The 19432-nt window shown below is 34.1% G+C and overlaps 1 pseudogene; it reads right to left on the bottom strand.

Moving 5' to 3' along the window:
- Window positions 1-17029, bottom strand: part of LOC116422533 — a 42017-nt pseudogene extending 24988 nt beyond the window's left edge.
- Window positions 17030-19432: the final 2403 nt, after the last annotated feature.

Raw genomic sequence — 19432 nt, 5'->3', positions numbered from 1 at the left:
GGATGATATGTGTTTGTGAGGGGAAATTATTGTTCCATGATAAATGATAAGCAGCTTGCTCTCAGAAAAACAACAATAATAACAAAACATCTGGAACGTCTTCCATAAACTCAAGCAAAGAGAAGTGTACTTTATACAAAGCAATAGCAATATTTTAGGATGGCCAGCTGTAAATGACTGCTATTCTCAGTAGTACAATCATCCACATCTACTCTGAAGGACTATGATGAAAAATATTATCCATACCCAGAGAAGGAACTGAATACAGATTAAAGAATTCTCTCTCTCTCTCTGTCTGTCTGTCTCTGTCTGTCTCTCTGTCTCTCTCTTTCTCTGTCTCTCTCTCTCCCTTTCTCTCTCAAATTCTCCTGAACTTAAGGTTGATGCTCTATCCACTGCACTACCCCTAAAGTTAATTTTTCTTAAGGGTTTTTTATTTTCATTAGCGTTGAAGATCTGTAAGCAAGGCTTATAGCAATCTAGTATTTAATAAATCCCAAATTCCAGCTTCTGGGATAAGAACTCACTACATCATAAAAATAATATATAAGAAACTCATCATAGACATACATCTCACACCTCATACCAAAATAAGGCCAAAATGGATACATGATTTAGGGATAAAGGGTAATAGCATTAACAAATTAGGAGAGCAAGGGATAATTTACCTATCAGATCTTTGAAGAAGGGAGGAATTTATGACCAAAGAAGAACTAGAGAACATTATGAAAGGCAAAATAGATAACTTTGCTTACGTTAAACTTTTTTTAAGGTTTTTTTTTTTGAAACAAGATTAAAAGGGAAGTACAAAGGTGGGAAACAATTTTTACAGTAGGTGCTTCTGATAAAAGCCAGATTTCAAAACTATATGAAGAACTGTGTCAAAATTTATAAGAATACAAGTCATTCCCTAAGGATAAATGGTCAAAGGATATGATCAGACAATTTTCAGATGACAGAATTAAAACCATCTATAATCATATGAAAAAATGCTCTAAATCACTACAGTTTATAGAAATTCCTATTAAAACAACTCTGAATTACCGTGTCACACCTTTCAGATTAGTAAAATGACATCACAAGATAATGATAAATATTGGAGGGCATGTGGGAAAACAGGGCCACTAATGCATTGTTGGTGAAGTTGTCAAATAATTAGACCATTCTGGAGAAAAATATAGAACTATGCCTAAAGAACTATAACATTGTGAATACCCTTTGACCTAGCAGTGCCACTGGTGGGATTATATCCCCAGAAATCATAAAAGAGGAAAAAGGACTCACATGGGCAAAAATGTTTATAGCAACTCTTTTATATTAGCAAAGAATGAATAAATGCTCATTAGTTGGGGAATGTCTGAACATGCTATGGTAAAGAAAGTAGTGGAATATTATCATTGTATAAAAATGATGAGTAAGCTTATTTTAGTATGGCCTGGAAAGATTTATATGAGCTGATGCTGAGCGAAACAAGCAAAATCAGGAATATATTGTACATAATAACAGCAATAATAATAAATCTACTATGAAGGACTTGGTTCTTCTCAGTAGTTCAATAATTCAAGGCAATCCCAATAGACTTTGGATAGAAAATGTCATTTGCATCCAAATTAGAAATTGTGGAGATTGAATGTAAATCAACATATGCTATATTCACTTCTTTTTTCTGTTTTTTTTTTATTTCTCCCAAAGTTTTTCCCCTTTGTTCTGATTTTTCTCCCCCAATATGATCTATAAAGCAATGTGTATTAAATGCAAAGAAATTTAAACAAGGAAAAAAAAAAGAATCATTATGTTAGTGGAAAGTCTAAGAGGGAGCCAAATAAGATGGGGGAGGAATGTGGGGCTGGTATTGATTTTTTGCTATGTTTTGATGCCTTAAAAGAAGAAAATAATGGTATGAAGATTCACTAGAGAATTTATTTTTAAATGATAATAATGAATTGATAGGATTATCCAAAATATTGAACTATACTTACTATACTCAGTTAAAAAACTATAAATTGTATCCTTCCAATGAACAAATTACCTGTAAATTGATTTAGAAAATGTTTCTTTCATTAGATTCCTGAAAAAAAAAAAAAAAAACTATTCCTCAGCAACTCAGCTTATCCAATGTCTTTTCTTCTCATTTTATCCCTTTCCCATTAATCTACATACCTTCTTCTACTGCCATAAATCCACACACCTGTATACATTTGTGGGTGTCTGTATATAATGTATTGTTATTTAGCTTATCCCCAATATGAGTAAGTTTTCAGAACTTGTAGTCCCCTTTTCTCTTCTAATGCTTCTTTGTTGGTTCTACCCATGTACCTCATTCAAATATCAAAATTGTTATTTTTAGCTTTTCCCAAACTTTTTCTTTTTTTTTTCTTTTAAGAGTCAGATACTCTGCTTCAATCTTTCTTTTAAGGTACCAAGTAATGATTTCAAATTTAACTTATGGTGTACATTTCCATGTGTGAAACATAAACAATTTGTCCTTTTTAAGTCCCTTGAAATTAATATCTGATGTTGGTTCTTATATATTAAATTTTCTATTAAATTCAGGTTTGCTTGAGATAAAGTCCTGAAAATCTGCATGTTCATTACTGTAGTTAGTTTTACTAAATATGATTTTTTTTTTTTTGGCTACAGGCCCAACTCATTTGATTATTGCTTTATATTATTCCATGACCTGTAGTTTTTGTTGTTGTTGTTGTTGTTGTTGTTGTTATTGTTTGTTTTTATTCTGGTTGCTGATAAATCCTGTATAATTCCATTTGTAGTTCCAGCATATTTGAATTGTTTTTTGTTTGTTTCTTGCTTGGAGAATTTTCTCTTCCATCTGAGGGTTTTGACATTTGGCAATAATATTCCTATGTGTTTTCCACAAGGAATCTCTTTGAAGTGGTGATCAGTGAATTTTTTTTTCTATTTCTATTTTCCTCTTCTGCGTTCTATCACTTTAGCATAATTTTCTCTAATTATTTATTATTGTCTCAAAGTTCTTTTTATTTTGTTCCAGCTTTCAGGCTGTCCAATTATTTTTATTCTTTTTTTATTCTCAACATATTCTCTAAATCTGTCCTTTTTCTTATAAGATGTTTCAGATTCTCTTATATTTTTTCATTCTTTACATTTTGTTTTCTTAATTTTTGGTGTTTTATGACTTAACTGGCTTCTCCTTGCCCAATTTTAATTTTCAAAGAATCATCATCTTCTTTAAGACTATCTCTTTTCATAGTTGACAACTTTTTTTTTTCATAATCTAATAGGTTTTCTTGGTGATTTTTTTTTCTCATTCTCTCTCATTTAATTTTTGAAGTCTTTTTAAAAAAATTTTTTTTTTATAAATTCTTTCTGGACAGATAGCTATTTAACATTACTCTTTGGGGTAGAAGAGGCTTTTAAAAAATTTTTTATTTTCCTCCTCTGAAAATGAACCTTGGTCTTCCCTAGTTCCATAGTAAGTTTTTATGGTTGGGTTCTTTCTTCTTTGCCTCTTCTTTTTTAATATTAATAACTATTAGTGTAAGCACTTCTAATCCTGAGGTATTTCCACCTTCACTTCACCTATATTCTCCTACCTGAAACCATAAATCAAATGCTTCACACTCTACCCAGTGCCAACAGTCATCAATATCTATGCCCTGTTGATTCTCACTCACAAGATGCACTGGTTCCTTCTTGCTTAGAGCTGTGTCTATGTAGTACATCTGGGCTTGACATTCCTAATCCACAGAGAGTCCCTCAGTTTTCCTGAACCCAGATCCCTGACTTCCTGTGTCTGGGAGGTGAAAATTTCTGTGCTTCCAATTTAGGATCCCCAGAGCCTGCTGTTTTTGTAGAGCTAGCCTAATAGTGTTTACCTTTCACATCAGTTAAACCTTGGACTTTGGGTCTTTCTTTGGGTCTCTCTGTCCCAGGAGAACCCCTGTTTTGCCTCAAGTCTTATTTATTTTTCACCAGTCTATGTTCACCCTGAGGTGTAATTTTGTTTTGTTTCTGAAGGAAATCTTGAAAGCTTGGAATTTTCTGACATATTCTTCCATCTTCTCAGGATACTTTCCCTGAAAACTTATTAAATTCAAGCAAAAAGTTTTGGAAGTTGTATACTAAGAGATATGTTACTAGATAGAAATCTTAAAGGAAACATAATAAAGTAGAGAATTGAGGTCCAACTCAATTAAAAAATAATTGTGAAATTCTGTTTTAATATTGGTATTACATGTCATAACATAGAGCTAGATGCTGGCCACAGTGCTGAAAAAATCAGTTCTGTAGGAGTTCCCAGTAGGGAAATTACACTACCTTATTATGCAGTCACACTTGTTGCAAGTGAGGGCTTTTTACTTAAGCCTGTGGTTCTATCTCTCCTCTCATAGCCTCCTATTTGTATTTAAATTGAAGACTACATCACCTCTATGGGTTGTAAGTTATAAGTTGTGAGTTATGCTTGCTACTGGCCCAGGGTATGAATGCATTTTTTATAGGTGTCTATGGAAGTTTGTGTGCTAGTTCTGGTTAAAAGAAATTCAGGAGAGGCCATGAGCTAATTTAACCTTTGGCAGATAATTAGCTTGTGAGGTGAATTGATTCACAAATTAGTGCATTACAAGAGTAATACATCCTGCTAAATTCTAGCTCATATACAAAATTATATCTAGAATAATAGAGAAAAAAATTATCATATCTAGTGTGAGGTAAGATGAGTACATTTTAGTGTTGAATCATTATATTGTAGTAAAAAGACTTAACTTAAACTATTTGACCTATTTCTGACTCAGATTAATAGTTTTGCATATATGGCTGCTCAGATCTAGTGGACAATGTAAACAAAGATGGAAGAAAACTAATCCACTTTCTGTATTCTTTTCTCCATCATAAGTAAGTCAACATGAAATTCCCTAGGACCTGAATGATGCTAAACCTTATGATCAATAAGGGTGTCCTCTCCTTGTTTACTCTAACCTGCAAAAATCTGGATTCTTCTTTCCTTGATATAGGGTCTTTGATGGTCCTTGATATTTATCAACATCCATGTACTTGACTCTACTTGTGTATGTAATCTGAAAAAGTTTCTTTGGAGAACAAATTCTAGATTTGACCATACAAAACAAAACAACTTTTATTGGGTGTCTGAAAGTGTGTGTGTGTGTATGTGTGTGTGTGTTTCATTGAATGGGCAGAGGTTTAATAGAGTTATTAGAGAATGTACCTAAAGGTTTTGATTCTTTCAGCAGTTTCAAGTATTATTCAAAGTTAAAAATACTGTCTTTTCATTTAACATTATTTTTATCATCTGGCACTCTACTTTGTTGAATTGTCAAATAATGTCTTGAATAGAATGCTTTATATTTTATGGTAGGTAATACTTGGAGAATATATTTGGAAAATATGAACAAGAATAATACGATAGAAGATGTCATAAAGTGCTTAGTATTTTTTTAATCAGAGAAAATATCCATACTGATAAAATAACACATTTCTAAGTATCAAAAGTCACTAAGTTTCTCAAATTGACCATGTGATAGTTTTAAATAGCATCTCTTGTCTAAAGGAATGATACTTCAGTTTGTGAATTCTTTTTTCCATCATAAGTAGGTTGCCATAAAATTCCCTAGGACCCAAATGATACTTAACTATTCTATTCAATGAACAGTGAAAAGAAATTGGAATGGTGAGCACAGACAAATCATTTGTCTGGGTCATGTAGTAGACAAAACCCGTTAATCAGCTGAATTTTTCACCATTCACCTTAGGATTTTAGTATTTTGATTATTGTAATCAAAGATAAATACAAAATATGTCCCATTATGTAAATTTTTTTGGTGCTGATTGTCTGTGATTTTAGGATTGTCCAAGTTCAGTCTTTCTATGAACATGAAGAATAATCATGAGAAAACTCTATTAATATATTTATAACTCCATGATCAGGATTTCACTTTTTTTTCAATTCAATTACTCTCTTCTATTTTTCCTTCCAAATTGAAAGCTAAAATCATAATTTCCCAAAGTGATATTTCCAATTCTCCCATAAAACATTTTATAGTCTTGTTCAGATTTTTCCCCATGCTTAGAAGTTATATTTATTTTTACCTATATTTTTTAGAACATTAAGGAACTTGTAGTTTCTCTACTATGCTTTGATGTGTATTTGGAAGATCTCTTCTGTCTTTCTGTCACTCTCTGTCTCTCTGACTTTTTTCTGCTTATTTACTTTCTGCACTATTATTATTCTGTTACAAAATGTAATTTTTGGAAATGAACTCCCAAGCTAATTAGCTAATTTAAGACAATGCAAAATTATCTTCTGTATCCTTACCATGTGAAACATTGGTTTATTTGGCCTAATTTGAACTCAGTTCCTCTACACTTCCCATTCTTCCTTTCTTTCTCTGCTTATATTTATCTTTTTGTCTCTTTCTCTTTTACAAACACACACACACACACAAATTAACTAACAATCTTTCATGACTTTAGGACCATTGAATATGTCTACTTTGTATAACATATCAATACTTGTCATATTTTTAAAAATTGCTTATATTATGTCATTAAATTTATTAAATATACTGAATATCTAAAAAAGAATGAATCGTTCTATTTTATTTATTTATGTTTAATTTGCATCAGTATTGAATTGATATTTATTTTTATCATTATTATTATTATCATTATATTATATTTTACATATTACACATTCTTTACAATTTGCTAAAGGCCAATACTGGCAGTGAGAATACACAAAATAAATATGTATCATTTTATATTAATTGATCAACTTCAATTGTCATGTTTTAAGTTTTGTATTTTAAAATATAATAATAATGAAGAAAAATCATCTTGAAATATGAAAAGCATTTAAATTTAAAATTTAATTTATATTTGATTAAATTGTATATGGGGATTAGATTTGTGATTTCATTAGTGGAATAAAATTCCTATTAAGGAAACACGCTTTAACAAAAGCAGATAAACAGCTTCTTTGAAATTTATATGCTTAAGAATAAAAAAATAAAGCCACGTAAATCACTGGCATTTCTATATGTTACTAACAAAGCCCAACAGAAGAGATAGAAAGAAAAATCTCACTTAACATGGCCATAAGCAATATAAAATATTTGGGAGCCTTCCTGCCAAGACAAAGCCAGGAACTATATGAACACAATTACGAAATACTGTTTACATAAATAAAGTTAATTCTTAAGAAGTGGAAGAATATCAATTGTTCATGGGTATGCCAAGCTAATATAATAAAAATAACAATTCTCCCTAAATTTATATACTTATTCAGTGCCATACCAATCAAACTGTTAAAAACTTATTTTATAGAGCTAGAAAAATAATAACAAAATTCATCTGGACTAATAAAAGATCAAGAATGTAAATAATATAAAGATGGCCTAACCATACAAAATCTAAAACTATATTATAAAGGGGTGGTTATCAAGACTTTTGGGTAATGGGTAAAAAATAGAGTAGTTCATCTTTATATTAAGTACACAAGAAAAAATAGTCAATAACTATAGTAATCTAGTGTTTGATAAACTCAAATACTTCGGCTTCTAGGATTAAAAACTCATCATTTGACAAAAATTTCTGGGAAAATTGGAAAATAGTATGGCAGAAACTAGGAACTGACCAACATCTAACACCCTATTTCAAGATGAGGTTAAAATATATTCATGATTTAGACATAAAGGATAATATTATAAGAAAATTAGAAGAACCAGGAATAATCTAGATATCATATCTTTGGAGAAGGGAGGAATTTCTGCTTAAAGAAAAACTGGAGAACATTATAAAATGCGAAATAGATCATTTTGATTACATTAAATTAAAAAGATTTTGCACAGAAAAAGCCAATGCAGCTAAGATGAGAAGCAAAGCAGAAAGCTGGGGAGGGAATTCTTATAACCATTATCTCTAATAAAGGCCTCATTTCCAAAATATTTAGAAAACTGAGTCAAATTTATAAGAATACAAATAATTCTTCATTTGATAAATGCTCAAAGGATATGAACAGAAAATTTTCAGATGAAGAAATTAAAAAACCATTTAATAATGAAAAATCCTTTAAATATTTTGATTAGAGAAAGCAAATTAAAAAACAACCTGAGTAAACCTCATACCCTCAATCCAAATAAGGAAAAGATAAATATAAGGATTTGGGGGAAAATTCATTTGATTGGTGGTGGAATTGAAATTTTCCAATTTGAAGAATTTAATTTCCAAATGGAAAAAGTGTAATATTTGATTTGGGCAAATTATTCTGTAAAACCAACTCTAAAGAGGGAAAATGGACAGTGAAAAAGTTTGAAATTTTTGGGAAGGAATTAAAATGAGGGGTGATTCAATTATAAATGGGAATAATTTGGTAATAAATAAGGAATATTTTTTTAAAATTAACAGGCTGATTTCAGAAAAGCCTTGAAAGCTTTACATGATTTGATGGTGAATAAAGTAAATGGAGCCAAGAGAACACTGTATATAGTAACAACAAATTATGTAATGATTAACTGTGATGGACTAGACTCTTCTCAAAAATGAGATGATTCAAGGCAATTATAATAGAATTGGGATGGAAACCGTCATCCATATCCAGAGAGAGAACTATGGAAACTGAATGTGGATAAAATAACATTTTCATCTTTTTTTTGTTTACATTTATCCTTGCTTATTTTCTCCCTTTTGGTCTGATTTTTCTTTCAAAATGTAATACATATGGAAGTGTTTAAACTTACTGTACATATTTAACCTATATCAAATTGCTTGCTGTCTTGAGGAGGTGGTAGCTAAAGGAGGGGAAGGAAAAAACTTACAAAAATGAATGTTGAAAACCACCTTTGTATGTATTGGGGGAAAATACTATTGAAAATTTAAAAAAAAAGAAATTTGCAACCTTAGATAGAGCATTGATTCCATAAGTAATTTTCTCACAATCACAGCAAGTGTCTGAAATAGGCAAAACATGACCTCTGTTTTTTCCTAATTTTAAGTTTGCTTCTCTTTCCTGTTCCACTGTAACATAATAAGGTAATTCTTCTAAACTTTGAGGATTATTCTAGAATTATGCCCCAAATGTTATCAAACTTGCAACTTTGAAGCAGGATACTGAGACCCGGAGAACTTAAAAGGGAAAGGACTGTATGTGCAAAATGTTTGTGGCAGCCCTGTTTGAGTGTCTGAAACTGAAAAAATGGATGCCCAACTAATTAGGTTTGGGTAAATATTGGAAGGAATTTATAATATTATTTTCTGTAGAAATGACCAGCAGGATGAATTAAGAGGCTGAGAGACTACATGAACCTGATCAAGTAAATGAGAGAACCAAGAGATCATTATATACGTCAACAACGATACTGTATGAAGATATACTCTCTGGAAGTGGATTTTTGACAAAACTAATTCAGGTTCAATGATAATGATGGAAGAAGAAGCACCAAAGAAAAACACTGAGAAATGGAAATGAAATTGTTTGCATTTTTGTTTTTCTTCCTGGTTATTAACCAACCAATTCCCTGTGAAACAAAGAAATGGTTTGATTTGCATACTATTTGTATCTAGGATATCACAATCCAAATATAATAGGACGTTGCCATCTAGGAGGGAGGAAGGAGGAGGGGAAACTAAACCAAGTTGAATGCTGAGGTTTGAGCTGATGCACTGAGGTCCAAGTACATGAGGCTAGATAGTAATTGGGCTATACTCTATTAATATACATGATTGATAAGAATGGTCCCGCCCACTTCCATGCAAGTCCTGATTGTTGTATAGGAAATGACATTTTGGTGGTGGAGGCAGAGAGAGCAAGGAAACTTAATGGGGAGATTGGTTCGACCCGAGTTCTGGTTTTGGCTGCTGGTCGGGAGTGTGCTTGACCAGGTGCACATTGCTATCACGATTCTTCTTCCACCCCGATCTTTCTTCACTGAGAAAAAGACTGAGATTTTCCTCAACTGAATTCTGTCCTGGTGATCTTAAAATCACGATCTAACTTTTTGCCCAACGGGAACCAAGGGACTGAAGAAAGTCTCCTGACCAGGAACTTGGTAGTAATTGTTAATAACTAAGGAACTTTTTTCTAAAACTTAAAACCAGTAATCTTTTTTTTTTTTAAAATGGGACAAATGCTAGCTAAAGACTCTTCATCCCTTGCCCCAACCCACCAAGAGTGGTGCCAATGGAAAGATGATTAAGTTGGAAGAAATACATGGGTTACTTTATAATTTGGGAACAGATAGTGAGATTTGGGGTATATTAAACTGCATTCTTGGACTTAGAGGAGACAGATCCCTGAGATAATGGTCCCGGGGAAAGAGATGTTCATACATTTCAGAGAAAGGCCTCATTCAATTTCCATGGAGCATTTTATTTATACAATGTATTTCAGTTAGCACTAAGAACCTGAAGGAAAAGAAAAACCCTTGTCTTCCTTTTAACCCTCCTCAAATTAGCAAATGATATTAAGGAGAATAAATGAAGAGATTAATACCATATTCCCACAGGGCATGGAGAGATATGAGCAAGGGTGGTGACCTTCCCCTGAGGCAGCCTTCAGCCCACCCAGGAGCAAGTGATTGACTTCCTCCACCAACTCCACCCTCTGATGGAAGGAGGAGGGAGTGGGGCAGGAGGGGACCAACCTTGGGTTAGACTAGTGCCAAAGAAAGGGTGGACATCCGGGAGCTTCAACCACTTATGTTTCCTGTAATTTCCAGTCCAGCCTCAGGTAACAAAGCATTGCTTTTAACATAGAAATCAAAGATCTTAAAAGGCCGACTAATTTGGGCTCATCAGTATAAGTGCTGTAAGAATTTGGCTTCAAACTTGATTGAAGACTGGAAATCTATAGCAAGGGTATGCCTAGAAACTGGCAAAATTACATGTGGCTTCAAAATGTACCTGAGGATACAAGCCCAACAAAATAGTCAAATGCTGTTTGCTGGTGACACCATGACCTAACTACAAGGTATAGGTCCATATGCAGACATCACACACAGGAATTATTCAGAGCAGCATATGAGCAAATTGCTGCTAAGCATTAAAGCAGGGATTCGGATTACAATAAAATGATAAGGTTGGGAGCCAAGATGCGGAGAAGAAATTGACTTTCTAAGCTTCCTTCTCACCCTCTTTATCAATATTATCGAGCTAAAAAGTCTTGACTGCTACAATTGTAAAGATAAGAAGTAGCAACCCACCAGCCGAAAGAAAATCTGCAGTCCGCCAAAAAGGTTGGTTCCGGGGCCAGGGGAGATCGGCGAGACGGGAGAGAAATTAGGTTCCCAGGGAGCCAAACGAGGTGAAGGCACGATCTCAGCACAAGGTGCAGCCCCAACCGCAGTACAGGGCCCTTTGGGCAGTTGGATCCTTGCACAGCAGGAGGACGCAGCCCGGTTAGCCTCCACCTGCGCAGTGGGGAGCTCGGCTTGGGCCATAGAGCTTTCCAGGGCCGATTTGCATCAGGCAGAGACACCTGGGCAGAGTTGTGGGGTCTGCAGTCAGCTCTTACCACAGTCCCCAAGAGGCTTCGGCCTGGGCTGACACTTTCACCACTTAGTTCCCACAGGCACCGAAATCCACTAGCCCCACTAAGCAGTTGATAGCCCAGCCAGGCTGAATCCACCTTTGGGAAGGGAAAATCCTCACAAGAGATCCCATAACTGGAGGGAAAACTGGTTTACATCTCTCCTTTCCCTCAGAGGAAGTTGTAACCCCTTGCCTAGGAGACTACCCTAAAGGCTTTAAAACATGAATAAAAAGATGAAAAGAACAATCTACAGCTTCTATGCAGAAAAAGAGAGGTTCTGCAAACCTGAAGAGACCCTCAAAAGCAAATGATCGGACTGTTCCCTTCTTACATAATGCTTCATAGAAGAGACCATAAAAGTCCTCCAAAAGAGAGTTTGAAGATAAATGGGGGGAAAGAGAGCTCCTAAGAGGCAAAACTTCCTGGAAATACGAATTGAAAGTTAAAATTTCAGAAGTGCAGGGAAACAAATTGGAACTGGAAAATAAAGAATCCAGAAAGGAGGATCCGTGAATTGAAAGAATAATTCACTAAAAAAAATTAGTGAAATGGAAAAATCCACAGACAAACAATACATTCAAAACTCCAATTGGACATATACAGAAAGAAGTAAAAAGCTATTGAAGAAAAAATTTAAAATTAGAACTGGAACAAATTGAAACTAATTATTCATTGAGACAGAAGAATCATTAACAAAACAAAAATGACAAACTGAAAAAACCACGAAATCACTTGCAAAACAAAGACTGGAAAATAGATCTAGAGAGATAATCTGAGGATTTTAACTTTCTGAAAACTATGATGAAAAAAAGAGCCTAGAACTTTTTACAAGAAATCATCAAAGAGAACTGCCCAGATGTAATAGAACCAGAAGGTAAATAGGCATTGAAAGAATTCAATGAACACCTTCTGAAAGAAACCCAAAAAAAACCCTGGAATATTGTGGCAAAATTTCAGAACTATAAGATTAAGGAAAAAATTTTAAAGCAGCCAAAAAAAAACCATTTAAATACCGAGGTGCCACAATAAGGATCACCCAAGATCTGGTGCTCTAATTAAAGGAAAGAAGGGCCTGGAATCTAATTCCAAAAAGGCACAAGAACTTGAGATGCAGCCAAGAATAAACTACCCAGCTAAGCTGAGCATTTTCTAGAAGAAGATGAAATTAATGAAACAAAATGAATTCCATGTCTGAAGAAAAAACCAGAACTAAACAAAATTTGATCTCCAAGAATAGAACTCAAGAGATGGGAAAAGGTAAAATAACTCTTGAGAATTGGCTTCGTTGTGGATATACAAAAGAATACATGTTAATTGATTTTACGATTAACAAAAAGGGAAGTAGATATGAAAAGGGATGATGGCAGAAAGGTGGAAGGAGGATACAAAAGAGGGAAACCACATCCCACAAAGAGGCTAAGGAAACATCATATCTGAGGGAATTTAGGAGGGGAGGAAATTGTGGAATCTTACTCACAGAGTTGGCCAAAAGAAAAATAATTGAATTTGAGAGGAAACTCTGCCCATTAAAAACGGGGAAGGAAAAGGAAAAGAAAAAGAGTAATGGGAAGGAAGGGGAAGACCTAAAGGGGAGGAGGGATTATAAAGAGGATAAGTATCGTGATACAAGAGGGGTCAAAAGTTTAAAGGGGGAAAGAGGGTTGGGGGAGGAAGAATAAGTAAAGCACAATCGGGTTATTAGGGATGGCAGGAAACAGATTTAGTAATTTAACCGTAAATGTAAATGGATGAACTCTCCCATAAAGAGGAGGCAGATAGCAGACTGGATCAAAAGTCAGAACCCCAATATGTTGTTTAAAGAAACACATTTAAAGCAGGGGGATGTAAGAGTAAAAGTAAAGGCTGGAGCAAATCCTATTATGCTTCAGGTGAGTCAAAGAGTAGCATCCTTATCTCAGATCAACAAAAGTAAAATTGATCAATTAAAAGAGATGGAAGTGAACCTACATCCTGCTAAAGGGTAGCATAAACAACGAAGCAATATCAATATTAAACAATATATGCACCTGGTATGGCACCAACTTCCTAAGGAGAAGTTAAGAGAGTTGCAAGAAGAAATAGACAACAAAACTGTAATAGGGAGATCTCAACCTTGCACTCAGGAATTGAGACAAATCAAACCACAAAACAAATAAGAAAGAAATTAAAGAAGTAAATAGAATATTAGAAAATTAGGTATGTTGGATCTTGGAGAAAATTGAATGGAGAAGAAGGAATATTTTCCTCAGCAGTTCATGGAACCTATTCAAAAATTGACCATATATTAGGAAATAAAGACCTCAAAATTAAATGCAAGAAAGCAGAAATATAAATGCTTTTCAGATCATTGCAAAAACCACATTCAACAAAAAGTTAGGGGAAATAGACCAAAAAGTAATTGGAAACTAACCTTCATCTTTAAAGAATGATTGGTAAGCAGCAAATTATAGATACAATTAATAATTTATTAAGATAATGACAATGATGGACATCATACCAAAATTTCAGGGTAGCCAAAGTGGTAATAAGAGGGAATTTTATATCCTTAGAGGCTTACGAATAAAAAGAGAAAGAAAAGGATTAAAATGGGCCTGAACTAAAAACCAAAAGACCAAATTAAAACCCCAACAAATATCTAAATTGAAATTAAAATTAAAAGGAGAAATTAAAATATTGAAAGAAAAAAACTATTGAACTAATTAATAAAACCAAGAGTTGGTTCTATGAAAAGCCAATAAAATAGATAAGTTTTAAAATCTGATTGAAAAAGGAGGGAGGAAAATGAAATTAGTAGTCTTAAAATGAAAAGGGAGAACTTTCCACCAATGAAGATGGAAAAGAGAAATAATGAGTTATTTTCCAACTTTATGCCAATAAATTTGATAACCCTAATGAAATGGATGATCCTCCAAAAACAGACTTCCAGACTAATAGAGGAAGAAGAATTTTTTGAATAGTCCCATTTCAGAAAAAGAAAGAACAGGCAATTAAACAACCCTAAGAAAAAATCCCGGACCAGATGGATTTAATGTGAATTTTACCAAACATTTAAAGAACAATTGGCCCAATGCTAATTAGAAATTATTTGATAAAATAGGGAATGAAGGAGTCCCACCAAATTCCTTCTATGACACAGACATGGTACTGAACCTAAACCAGGTAGGCTGAAAACAGAAAAGAAAATTATAGACCAATCTCCTAATGATTTGATGCTAAAACTTAAAAAGAATTAGCAAAAAGACTACAGAAAATCACTCCCAAGATAATACACCAGATCAAGTAGGATTTATACCAGGAATGCAGGGCTGGTTCAATATTAGGAAAACTATCAATATAATTCGGGCATGTTAATAACCAAATTAAAAAACCATATGATCATCCAATAGATGCAGAAAAAGATTGATAAAACCAACATCCATTCCTAATAAAAACACTTAGAGTATAGGAATAAATGATTTTCCCAAAATAATCAGCAGCATCTATTTAAAACCATCAGTACATCATAATGGAAGGAGACAAACGCAACCATTCCCAATAAGATCTGGAGGAAACAAGGTTGCCACATCACCGTTACATTTAATATTGTATTAGAAACACTAGCTATAGAATAAAGAGCTGAGAAAGAGATTAAAGGAATAAGAATAGGCAAATGAGGAAGCCAAATTATCACTTTGCCGAATGACATGATGGATACTTGAGAACCCCAGAGATCTTAAAAGTAGAAATAATCCAAATTTAGCAAAGTTGCTGTTATAAAAAAACCCACATAAGTCACAGCATTCTTATATATTCACTAAATAAAATCCAAAGTCAGAGCTACAAAGAGAAATTATTTAAAGTAACTTATAATATAAAATATTTAGGAATCTATCTGCCAAGGAAAATCAGAAACTTATGAGAAAATTACAGACCACTTTTCACGCAAATTAAGTCTGATCTAACCAATGAAATAATAATGCCTTTGGAAGGCGACAAATAATAAAGATGAAATTTACCAAACTAATTTATTTACAAGCCCAACCCAATAGACCAAAAAACATTTTAATGACCTAGGAAAAAAAACAAAAGTTCAAATGGAAAACAAAAAGGTCAAGAATTCAAGGGAACAATGAAAAAAAATCAAATGATGGGCTTAGCTAAACAGATTAAAACTATATATAGAGCAGCAGTTAACAAAACTATTGGAAACCAAGGAATAATTAGTTGACAGTGAATAGATTAGGTTCAAGGAAAAACAGTCAACAAATTAGCAACCAGTCTTGAAAACCCAAATCCCAGCTTTGGGATGAACTACTGTTTATAAAATTGCTGGAAAATTGGAAACTAATAGGCAGAAACGAAATTATCCATACTTAAGCGAAAACCAAGATAATCAAAATGGGCTGATAGGCATAAAGAATGAAATTATTAATAAATTGGAAATAGGAAGTTTACCTTAACCGGAAGGGAAGTTTTTATGACCAAAGCAGAACTAGAGATATACTGATCACAAAATAGAAAATTCGATTATATAACTGAAAAGTTTTTTAAAACAAAACCTTAATGAGAAAGATTAAACCAAAATGGAAATTTTTACAGTCAAAGGTTCTGGATAAAGGCCTTTTCCAAATATATAGAGAAAACTCTAATTTATAAAAATCAGCCATTCCTAATTGAAAAATGCCAAGGATAGAACAGACAATTCTCAGATGAAGAAATTGAAACTATTTTAGTCATTATGAAAAGATGCAAGTCATTATTAATCAGGAAATGCAAATTAAGACAATTAAGATACCACACAACTGTCAGATTGGTAAGATGACAGGAAAATAATGATGATTGGAGGGGAAGGGAAACGGGCATTGATCATTGTTGTTGGAGTTGAACGAATCCAAACCATTTTGGAGAGTGTTTGAACATGCTCAAAGTTAAAACTGTGTATCCCTGATCCAGCAAGTGTTACTACTGATTATCCAAGGATTATAAAGAAGGAAAGGGACCGTATTGCAACGGAAGTTTGGCAGCCCTTATTAATAGAACTGAAATGAATGGATGTCCACAAGTTGAGAAGGCTAATAAATTGTGGTATGAAAATTTGGAATATTACTGTTCTGTAAGAAATGACCATGAGATTTCAAAATGGAGAGACTTCAGAACTGAGTTGAGTGAAAGAGCAGGACCAGGAGATCATTAATTTCACAATAATACTAGATGAACCAGTTCTGAGGACAGGCCATCCTCAGAAACGAGATAACAAATCATTTAATGGAGCAGTAATGAACGAACTACTAATTTCCCAAAAAAAAACTAGATGACTAAACCATTAATTAAATTCATTCCCTATATTTAAACACATGATTTTGATTTTCACAAGCAATGTACAATAACAGAGCCTGATTCTTTGGAGCAGGGTGATGTTTGGTCATGTGTACTTGTTGTGTATCGGTTGGTTTTGATGTATTTACATCGCTGGTCATCCTGCCATTTGGGGGGTGGGGGGTAGGGGGGGTTGGAACGGGAGGTTGGCATTGTTGATACTGTGGAGTTGCCCATGTATATCCGTGGTGAAGAAAAATGAAAAAAAAAAAATAAAAAAAAAAAAAAAAAATAAAAAAAAAAGCAGCATTAGAGAACAATAAAGCCATTTAATTTCATTAAAAGAAAAAAATAAAGAGATAAAGGCATATACACAGGTAAATTTTAGGACATGTTAAGAGAATATGATAAAGAGCATGTATTGGAGAAGGAAAAGAACCTACCCTTCCTGTAAGAAGGTATCAAGAGTGATAAAGATACAATTGTCTGGGATAAAAAAAAAAAGTATTTCCAATATTATAAGATAAAAGAATAAAAAAAAATTTAAAAAAATGATAAAGGGAGGCCTTCACAAATAATGGAAGGCAGATGGCTTTGTTGACTTTGTGACGTTTGGACTGCTATCACAAGAACTAATGGGAAAATCTAACAAAGATGTTTTAATAAGGCAACTTTAACAAGGAAAACTAATGAGTTGGCAGAAGGATTATACTAGGACTGCCCGGTGCCCTTTAGAGGAGTTCAAAGACGCTGTGCCACAGGCACAAATGCCTTTATACCAGACATGATGCAGACTTCCCAAGATCCCAAATGGTAGACAGGGTCCCTCCGGCAAGGACTTCTAGAGAAACGTCAATGCTTTCAGTGTGGTAAAGTAGATTGAAAGCTCAATGTTGGTATACAGAGGAGAAAGCAGGGTGGGAGAACAAGACCCAGTATCACAGCCAAATGCAACAGAAGCCCCATTGGGCCTGAGAATGGGTAGACAGTTCAGGAATGGGATGAGGGGCCACCCGGGCCCCAGGAAAACACTTGGGGCATGATGGCAGCCAGGTCAAGAGGTCCTAGAGGCCAACCCAATGACCAATCAGCCAGGAAGCCATAGGATGGCAGGGATTACAAATCAATCAGCCAGAAGCAACCTGATGGAAGAAAGGATACAATTAGGGAGAATAGAGTTGATGCAGTGGAAACTGAGATACGGAGGTGAAATCTGTTCCTCTCCAGCCTATACCCTTTGCCTCCAGGACAGTAGGTGACCCATTTTACCTCCTGGAGAGAGTACAAAACAGTGTCCATCCACATACTGATGTGGGAACTGGGAATGTGACATCATCCCAGTCACCCAATTAGAAATTGTGATTATACCCAGGAGAAATAGTAATCAGGTTTAACATACAGAATTAATAAGCAGCCTGGTGATATCACCCAGATCTGATTCCAGATCACAATCCAGCAGGTTTACTGACAAGTAAAAACTGACCGACCTATCCTCACAATCTATATAAAGGTTCCATTTGAGTTGGTACACGTGCAGATGGATGTATTAGAGGTGCGCTGGCCCATCATCAAAAGATTAAAGCAGACACTTTACTGCTCCGTATGAGGATAATAAGGCTGAAGTATGCTCCCTATGAGATGGATTTTGAAGGCAAAACAGGAGTTTTTACCTTAAGTTGAAAACCCTTTAACGTGGGAAAGAGACTTTACAGCCAATTAGGTTAAAAATGAATACCCGGTTTTAAGCAGTTGCTTAAGGTACAAATTTTACCTGTTCTATCAATGGAAAAGAATAACCAGTGTGGATTACTGCCCTTAAAAAAGATAAAATCAAGCCATTTAGAATAATAGTACAGGAAAAGCTTGACTAAGGAACCTTACCTACTCTAAGTCCCTTGAGAATCCCTGTTTTGTTGAAAGAAATCTGGAAAAAGGAGGATGTAACGATTGAGAAAGGAATGAACAATGGAAATATGGGAATTTCGCCTGGAATCACTCCTACTAGCTGAGAATGGCCCTTTGGGCATAGAAAAGTTTGTTTCTATTCTATCCCTTGATAAAGGATATGAAAATTTGTTCAGGCAAAGGTAATTCTAAAGCAAGCTCCTATAAAATATGAATTTTGACCAACATCAGAATGAAAACAGCCTATATGTGCAAATGTAATTTGGCTGTCTTGTAGGTAAGAAACTTCCTAAAAAAGAGCATACATTACATGGATGAATTTTGGGATGCAATTTGAGGACAATGTTAGAGGCATTCTACAAAAACCTAGAACACTAAGATAAGAATTAACATAGAACCAGAAAAAATCAAAGACATGTCTTTTCAATATTTAGGAATGAAGGTATACTAAGGTGTACAGTTCAAAAACCTTTAAGAACAGAAACTAAACAAGGGAAGATTTTCAAAATTGATAGAGGTAACCTAAATGCCGATTTCATATTAGGCCCCCTACCTATCAGGTTAAACCTTTTAAAGACATTTTAGGAGACAAGTCTTTAAATTCACCACGCCTGTTACAAAAGAATCAAGAGGCTTTGAGAAGTTGAATGGCTTTTCCAATGTGCCCTTTGAAAGGCCCAAAAACCCTCCTTTGAGATATGGAAGTTTTCC

The sequence above is a fragment of the Sarcophilus harrisii genome, chromosome 3 (genome assembly GCF_902635505.1).
Source record: "Sarcophilus harrisii chromosome 3, mSarHar1.11, whole genome shotgun sequence".
NCBI lineage: Eukaryota > Metazoa > Chordata > Mammalia > Dasyuromorphia > Dasyuridae > Sarcophilus > Sarcophilus harrisii.
The sequence above is the reverse complement of the archived record's forward strand: the minus strand, read 5'-3'. Positions and strand labels throughout refer to the sequence as shown.